The sequence below is a fragment of the Sinocyclocheilus rhinocerous genome, unplaced genomic scaffold, assembly GCF_001515625.1.
Source record: "Sinocyclocheilus rhinocerous isolate Xijiao unplaced genomic scaffold, SAMN03320098_v1.1 scaffold207, whole genome shotgun sequence".
Classification (NCBI taxonomy): Eukaryota; Metazoa; Chordata; class Actinopteri; order Cypriniformes; family Cyprinidae; genus Sinocyclocheilus; species Sinocyclocheilus rhinocerous.
Genome location: NW_015648658.1, coordinates 84,691 through 94,348, shown reverse-complemented (window position 1 = coordinate 94,348; position 9,658 = coordinate 84,691). Strand labels below are relative to the sequence as shown.

Genomic DNA, 9,658 nt, shown 5'->3' with positions numbered 1-9,658 from the left:
ATATATATATAATATTTGAATGAAAACTTTAAAAACAAGCACAAAACGAATACTTTATAATAACAATTCAGCAGAAATGCATAGAGACGGATATTGTGGATTTTTATTGTCATTGTCAAATTGTAAAAAAAAATGTATAGCCTGAATGCACTGTAAGTCGCTTTGGATAAAAGCGTCTGCTAATGCATAAATTTAAATTTAAATTTTATTTATTTATTTATAAATGTATTGTCAGTGCAGGTCTGTGTCCAGCAGATGGCCTCGATGTGTGACGACTACACAGCTTCAAAACACCGAATCAATGAATCAGAGTAGTTTTTTAATTGAATTGAATCACTCTCATGAGAGATGACCTTACTGTACCTATGCAGAAAGTAACACACACACCATCTTCTGCTGTAGATGCCAGACATCGACACACATCTGGATGATGAAGCGAGAAACACAGAGGAGGCTGACGGACAGGTAGAGATCTTTCTGCTTTGGCTTTCATTTTTCATTAATGCATTATTTTACTCACTGTTAGTATTATTGTAATATTTTTAGCAGAAACCGAAAAAGAAAGTGCGAGTTAAGTTTGTTCCTCACAGAGGGTTTGTTATCGGTTTATCCAGGGTGAGTCCTGATGCCATTTCTGCTTTCTTTCTCTCTGTTCGAACACTTTGTGTTAGTATTATGAATTGTGCATATGATTGATTTTTTTTTCTTGTTGCTTATTTGCTGATAAGGCTAATCCTGAAGCAAAGGAGAAAATACCACATCTTAAGGTAGAATGGTTTTCAAAACAGAATATTATAGTTGACTATTTACTGGATACTCTTTTTTTTATTTTTAAGTGTACAAATGTGGCAGTGTTATTTTACAATCATTGATATATTTGTATTGTATTAATAGTTTAAATGAAATTTTATTTATATTTACAAATTTTGTTTTTGTTTGTCTTTTATTAGTTAAAAATATATTGTCAAACTATCTTTATAAACAAACAAAAAATGTCATAACATTTCGGCAAAGAAGTGCAAAAACATTGCAAAGATTCTGAACTGTGCGTTCAAGGATGTTGTAGATGCATGTTTGTTTTTACTACTATTTTTATGCAATTACATTTTTTTTTTTTTCAAGTGACAAAAATAGTTTTTTTTTTTGTTTGTTTCATTTTCATGCATGTTTTAAGTGAAGAAGATGCCCAGCATCATGAATAAACCAGATCTCTTTGAGTTTTTAGGGATTCTGTTTCGTGCAGTGTTAATTTCGTTGACAAATAATTTTCGTCGTAAGTTTCGTCAAGGACGACGACGACGAGACGATAACGAACTAAAACTCTCTTTGAATGACAAAAACTATGACGTAAATGTATTGACATTTTCGTCAACGTATAAAAACGAGACGAAAATGTTAGGGAGGGACGATTTGGGAAGAGATTAATTCAGAACGAATCTGCTGCGTGGTTCGGAGGTTAGATGCGTACATATGAACCGGCGGGTCATAACCTAACATACACTTACACGTCGCATAAAACGTTCAAAAATGTCAATATGTTGGAGTAAGAGAAGAGCAGACATATGGATAAATCTGACAACGCAAGAGAGAACTCAATTCGGTCCGGTTTTCTGAGCGCAGACACGCATACACACACAGAAAGCGCCTCTCACAGCGCGCGAGTACTCTTCCGTGTCGCATGAACGGAGAATTACACACAAAATGATGTCGCATTGTCCGTTTTGACGAGTATTCATGTAAACACAGTTGATTACGTCTTAAGTGAATGTAAACAGCAGGGAGAACGTGTATCAGTACATTGCATCCATTGCAGCTGTGCATCCGGTTTTAAAGGGACAGCAGCCTAATTTAGTTGCTATTGTCCGAGTCATTGATGTTAATCAAGCAACAACAGAAAGACAGAAAATCACTCACTGCTCTTGACTGAAAAACTTTAGTAGCCCTAAAGATTAATCTAAATTTATTTATAGAAATAAATGTCTGCTTGAAAGAATGAAGAATATGGTAAACACGTTGCTATAAAGAATGCATAATTAGCCTATATAACCATTGGTATTTCATTTAAAAGAAGACCATGTTCTTGTTCTTTATGAGAAGTGTTTTATTTAATTTTAACATACAGGCATGTTGTGTGTCACCTCAGTTAAATCGGTGTCTATCATGATAAAACCTATCAAACCTATATAATGAGTTTGGAAATTCTAAAATCGTATGATATTTAGTCGACTAAAACTAAAAACTATTCAGATGACTAAAACTAAATTGCATTTTAGTCAAAGGACTATGACTAAAACTAAATCAAAATTTGCTGTCAAAATTAACACTGGTTTCGTGTTTATTTTGGCAAACGTTGCTGTTCATCTGTGCATCTCATGCAAACATATTAGTATAGTGTGTGTGTTTCCTGTTGTAATTGCTCGAAGGGGGTCTCGCCCAGGGTGTAATTCAATGTAGAACCGCCACTGAGTGTGTTTACAGTAGATGTGTGTGGCGTCTGTGTTACAGGAGAGTGATGACTCTGAGCTGAAGGGAGCTTGTGGATTCACTCCTCCTCCAGATCTGAAGGTTTGTCCGAGTCGTGTGGATCTTCATCAAATCCTCCGCTTTGTGTCTGTATGTTTAACATTCACTGTGCTTTTAGGATGATGACGGGTTTGATGATCTGAAGGGTTACAAAGCTCACGAGCTGAAGGTAGAGGAGACGTCTACATGAGAGCATGGGTTTGATTTCTGTGTCCGTTCACTGATATCCTCGAATATATCTGTTTTTAGGAAGACACATCACTGAAAACTGAAGCTGGACGGAGTTATTCACCCAACAACGTTCAGGTTCAGACTCCTTATTCTCACACAATCTCACATTCTGCTCACTTCTGGTGAGATTATTGCTTATATGACTTGTGTCTTTTCTAGAGTTCATATTCTAACGACTTTATGAGTCCTCCTTCGTGGGATTCAAAGGTAAGAAACAGCACTAATTATTAAATGTACTACAAAAGTGAGATTCAGAAATCCTGGAATTCTGCTCATTCTAAGGGCGTTTATGTTTTTTTCAGGCGTCTGATCTGGAGACGGATCTCTTCACAGCGTCAGACAGCTATGAGAAACATCCGGAGATGACTGACTGTCGACCGGTGAGCTTTCAGAAAGCTCTTATGATCGCTGTGATGATTTGAATTGCATTTTAACTTTGTTTCTTCACCGTTTGTGCAGAAGAAATCACTGAAGTTTAAAGTCCCTCGCATTCATCGCAGACATTCAAAGGTAAAGCATCAAACTCCGAGCCGAGAGAAAGATTATTTTAGTTATTCTTCCATTTTTGTTTTAATTTTAAAGTTTTAGTACATTTGTTGTATGTTTGTCATTTGTATTAGTTTTTGTTTTTATTTTATAGTTTATACTAATATTTTGAATTCATTTTTATTTTTATATCGTCCACTTCTAAAATCGTCCAATTTTAGTTCACGTTTTAGTATCTTTTTGGTGTTTTTGTCATTTTCATAGTTTTTTAATATAATAGTTTGTTCATATTTTGAATTAATTTTTATATCCTCCATTTTCATTTTAGTTCACGTTTTATTGATTTTTTTTTTGTGTGTTTGTCATTTTCATAGTTTTTTAATATAATAGTTAATTCATATTTTGAATTAATTTTTATATCTTCAATTTTCATTTTCATTTTAGTTCACGTTTTATTGATTTTTTTTTTGTGTGTTTGTCATTTTCATAGTTTTTTAATATAATAGTTTGTTCATGTTTTGAATTCATTTTTATATCTTCCATTTTCATTTTCATTTTAGATCTCGTTTTAGCGATTTTGTGTGTTTGTCATTTTCATAGTTTTTTAATATAATAGTTTGTTCATGTTTTGAATTCATTTTTATATCTTCCATTTTCATTTTCATTTTAGTTCACGTTTTAGTGATTTTTTTTGTGTTTTTGTCATTTTCATAGTTTTTTAATATAATAGTTAATTCATATTTTGAATTAATTTTTATATCCTCCATTTTCATTTTCATTTTAGTTCACGTTTTAGCGATTTTTTTTGTGTTTTTGTCATTTTCATAGTTTTTTAATATAATAGTTTGTTCATATTTTGAATTAATTTTTATATCCTCCATTTTCATTTTCATTTTAGTTCACGTTTTAGCGATTTTTTTTGTGTTTTTGTCATTTTCATAGTTTTTTAATATAATAGTTTGTTCATATTTTGAATTAATTTTTATATCCTCCATTTTCATTTTCATTTCAGTTAAAGTTAGTAATGTTAATGCGTTTCATTAGTTGTTTTAATATCATATTAAATATGAATTAATATAAAAATATAAAAACATTTATGATACTATAAAGCTATATCTTTTTTTATTCATTTAAATTTCAGTTTAAATTATTTTAGTACTTCATGTTACATTTTATGAAAATGAGACATGTTGCCTTGCTGAAATATTTTAATTCTATTTTATTTTATTTAACATTTATTTTATTTCAAGTAATATTTTATTTTATTTATTATTTTTTTTTATTATTATTTTGTTTTTTTTTCAAGGTTTTAGTTGTAGTCCACAATAAACCCCTGGCTTTAGATTGCTTAGATAGATTATTTAAAATATTCTGCCCATTTATTGAATATTAAATGATCTACAGTAGCAGTAATTTATAGTTCTTACTTAAAAGAGCAACTGAAGCAAACACAAAGTTGCCAGAAATCACTGATGTTTGTGTTTTCTAGAGTATTGAAGACCCTGAGCTCAAGCAGAGCAAAGATCGTGACGCTTCAGAGGTGAACAAAGCTGTCATTAACTTCATGTTTCAAATATTTGTCAAAATTTCACTTCATCTCATTTCAAGGGAATGTTCTGGGTTTACTGCAGATTTTATGTACATCTATCTCATGTAGTGTGATACTGTATGAGGTTTTTCTTTCTTTCTAAACCAGTGACAAGTCAGAATTATTTTCTGCAGCCAATTTGTGTTGATTGTAGTCCATTTCCGATGATTTTCCCAACTAAATTTCTACAAATGTTGCAGATGAAGAAGCCTCCTCTTCTTAAAGTGCCGCTGCTGTCCCACCGAGACTCAAAGGTGAGCGACTGCTTTCTTCTGAACTCACCGTTTAAGCGTCAGGATTTTGATGATATTGTCATGGATGTCTCCAGAGCTTGGAAGATGACGAGTTCCCTCAGAAGGGTGCAGATCTGTTCAAGGCGGGCGACGTGGAGCTGGCGGAGGACGCAGGCTGGGAGGAATACACGCCGGTAACTTTATCATTTCATTTTCATGCTTTAGCTGGCGTTCACAAAAACACGTTTAACGCTGAAGGTTCCTCTCGCGCAGGATAATAAACCACAGAAACCTAAAGAGACTGACACACATCGCAGAGGGTCAAAGGTAACTGTGCGTTCGTCTTCATCGACAGTCAACTCATTCACTACATCTTCATCTCGTATCATCTGTCGACCTGCTTTTCTCAGACTGAAGACATGAAGGAGTTTCCTGAAGAGTTTCTGGATCCTCCAGGGGCCACGGCTGGAGACCTGTCTGATGCTGCTAAGGTACATCTCAATGCTCATTTTTACAAAGATGTATACATTACCATTCAAATCTATGAAAGAAGTGTCTTCTGTTCACCAAGGCTGCATTTATTTAACCAAAAAAAAAAATATATATATATATATATATGAAATTTGACCCTGGAGCACAAGTTGCATAAGTAGCACAGGTATATTTGTAGCAATAGTTAAAAATACATTGTATGGGTCAAAATTATCGATTTTTCTTTTATGCCAAAAATCATTAGGATATTAAGTAAAGATCATGTTCCATGAAGATATTTTGTACATTTCCTACCGTAAATATATCAAACGTAATTTTTGATTAGTAATATGCATTGCTAAGGACTTCATTTGGACAATTTTAAAGATGATTTTCTCAATATTTTGATTTTTGTGCTCCCTCAGATTCCAGATTTTCAAATAGTTGTATGTCAGCCAAATATTGTGCTATCCTAACAAACCATACATCAATGGGAAGATTATTTATTCAGCTTTCAGATGATGTAGAAATCTCAATTTCGAAAAATTGACACTTAAGACTGGTTTTGTGCTCCAGGGTCACAAATAATATTTCAATTTAAAACAGTTGTTTTCTCTGTGAATATCTGTTAAACTGTCATTTATTTCTGTGATCAAAGCTGAATTTTCAGCATCATTACCCCAGTCTTCAGTGTCGCGTGATCCTTCAGAAATCATAATAATATGCTGATTATTAGAAACATTTCTGATTATTATCAATGTTGAAAACAGTTGTGCTGCACAATATTTTTTTGTGGAAACCATGAAACATTTAGTTTTTCAGGATTCACAGCTGAATAGAAAGTTCAAAAGAACAGCATTTATTTGAAATATAAATATTTTGGAACTTTATAAATGTATTTACTGTCACTTTTGATCAGTTTAATGTGTCCTTGATGAATAAAACTCTATATTTCTATACATATTTGATTACATGTGCATATATGAAATTTGACCTAGATAATCAGGCAAGATTTTCTGGATATTATTATTGTTAATAAAACGTATGAAATTGTAAGGCTGAGTGGATGTCGGCTCAGATGGACATGAGACGACTGAGCGTTCAAGAGGAAGAGCAGCAGCAGGAGGAAGAGGATGATGAAGGGGTAATCATCCTTCCTCATCATGTTTACTTTATTCCATTCATCATGTCTGTAGATTCTGTTTATGCTGCAGCACGTATTTGTGCTCATTTCCATTCACTTTCTCTTGATGTGATGTTGAGTCTGTTGTCATAAATGTGTGTTTTATTGGCAGGACACTGACAGTCTGATGGAGTGGTGGAATACAGTCGAGTGTGAGTTCATTAAATCATCCACTAATTCACCACACACACATCAGATCAGAGCCCTTTAACATTCAATCTTTGTGTTTTCAGTTTGGGATGAAATACCTGCTAATGAGACGATCAGCACTAAAGAAGAAGAGACCATGTAAGACTTCATCAATGATCTTCATGCTGAAAACAAAACAATCATGTTCTTCCTCAGTATTTTTCTCTTGTTTTCTATTTTATCAATGATTGATTGATTGATTGATTGATTGATGGGATGGTGGAAAGTGTCTCAACACTGTAAAAAAAAAAAAAAAAACGATAATCTTAATTGGTATTTTGGTGGGGGTTTTATTCCACTTTAAATATCTAAACATTTTTTGCATCAAGATACATTTACTGAACTAAAAAAATACTTCAAATATTAAGTTTTGTTTTCTGGAGCGCCGAGCTGCTCTACCAGCACGTGCTGATCTTATACGACATTGCCGACGACCTCAGCAACTTCCACCACCGCACTAAAATTGCAAACATCACGGGAGGAACGACCACCGCGGTGGGAGGAGCCGCGGCCATCGCGGGGCTGGCGCTGGTTCCCGTCACGTTCGGAGTGTCCATCATCATCTCGGCCATCGGGCTGGGCGTCGCTACAGCGGGCGGCATCACGGCCGCTTCCGCCACCATCTCCGACACCATCAACAACATGCACGTGCGTATGTCCAGTGCTGAAGTGCACATGCACCCAGTTAATTAGTCAGCCTGATGCTATTCTGAAGCCATATTAGGCTACTTTTTTTTCGGATCACAAAAGAAGAAATTATATATATAAAAATAAATAAAAAATGCTTGCACTTGTCTATTTAATGAATTGTAAACGAAAATTGTTAATGAAAATATTTTTACAACACTAAAAAATGCTGGGTTAAATACAACCCAGCGCTGGGTAAACCATGTGACCCTGCAGCACAAAAGCAGTCTTAAGTCGCTGGGGTATATTTGTAGCAATAGCCAACAATACATTGTATGGGTCAAAATGAACCATTTTTATTTTATGCCAAAAATCATTAGGATATTAAGTAAAGATCATGTTCCATGAAGATATTTTGTAAATGTCCTACCGTAAATATATCAAAACTTCATTTTTGATTAGTAATATGCATTGCTAAGAACTTCATTTGCTAAATGACTAAATAAACTTCATTTGGACAACTTTAAAGATGATTTTCTCAATATTTTGATTTTTTTGCACCCTCAGATTCCAGATTTTCAAATAGTTGTATCTCGGCCAAATATTGTCCTATCCTAACAAACCATACATCAATGGAAAGCTTATTTATTCAGCTTTCAGAGGTAAGGTATACATCTCAATTTCAAAAAATTGACACTTAAGACTGGTTTTGTGGTCCATGGTCACATATGGACAAGCCCAGCGATTGGGATGTTTTGACCCAGCGGTTGGGTTAAACATTTAACCCAACTGTTGGTTGAAAACAACCCAATCGCTGGGTTTGTCCATATTTTACCCAGCGCTGGGTTGTATTTAACCCAGCATTTTTTTTTTGAGTGAAAAAGGGTTCAAGTGTCATAAAATTATCCCATGCAACTCGTTCTGTATTCCAAGTATTCCAAGGCATATGGGTAGTGTTTGCCGAGAAACAAATCTAAAATTTAATCTATTAGTAAGTGAAAATCTCCAGTCATCGCATGTGTGCATTTCTACGAGAGCGCGGCAGTTTGCGCCGGCGCGCCTAGGAAAAGCAAACAAGAGAGTAATTTTGTAACATCAAGACAAATAAAACTATGACTTGAAACAGAATACTTTCTTTACTCAGGTGAATACCTCTGTTCTGAGACAGTATTATACAGCCTAGAATACGCGCAAAGAGCGCTCCATCTGTAAACACTAAAAGCTGTCATTCACTTCAGTTCGTCGTGATCTCACAATGTTTCTATTAATCTGTGAAGCTGTTTTATTAATCTCTAATTTGCATCGTATCTACACAGTGTTATAATGAGAGGATTCACGAGCTTGCAGAACTCAGCAATTGACAAAAAACTCGGCATTTTGAGCAGTGAGCGAACATTTGACACTCTCCAGAACACAAATACACACTGGAGCGTTTGCCAAATATGTTTCGCCAATATCAGATGGGGCCCCCTGATTCCACAGGGGCCCTAAGTGGCCTCTTACCTCGCTTATTGGTTAAGTCCGCCCCTGCATGCACCTGTTTTATGATTACAACATTTTAAGGTAAAACATATGCCTTTTTTGCCATTTTATTTATGCTGATTTGGATCAGGGTTTATGTGGGTCTTAAAGAGGTCTTAGAAAGTCTTAATTTGCTCTTCCACAAATTAAGGCCTTAAAGGGTCTTAATATGTGCAGAAAGTTTTTAATTCATAAAGTTATGGCATTAAATGATGCACACACTGCACAAAAATGAATAACTTCCTTATTAAAAATGAATAAATTTTGACATGTTGTCCAATAAAAAATATCTAAACATCCTTAAATCAAGATACATTTACTTGAGATGCAACATGAGCATATGAAGTCTTGCTTTCTGTGAAATGTATAAAAATTAAGTGAGTTTATGCTGAAGCCAAAAACAAATATCTATCAGTGAGGAATGAAAACTTGTTTCCCTTTGAATTAAGTCTATTTTTTTGTCTCTGTTGGCAGATATTTGTTCTTGTTTTAATCACGAACTCACTTTCTTTTGAAAAGTAACTCTGATATTTTCACTGGAAAACAAAGCTCAATTATTTAGGTCTTATAAAGGTCTTAAAGTCTTAAATTTGCCTTCAATTCAAA

The 9,658-nt window shown here is 34.2% G+C and overlaps 1 pseudogene; it reads left to right on the top strand.

Moving 5' to 3' along the window:
• The first annotated feature begins 2,509 nt into the window (after positions 1-2,509).
• The window catches only part of LOC107710185 (uncharacterized), a 9,034-nt pseudogene continuing 1,885 nt past the window's right edge, over positions 2,510-9,658 (top strand).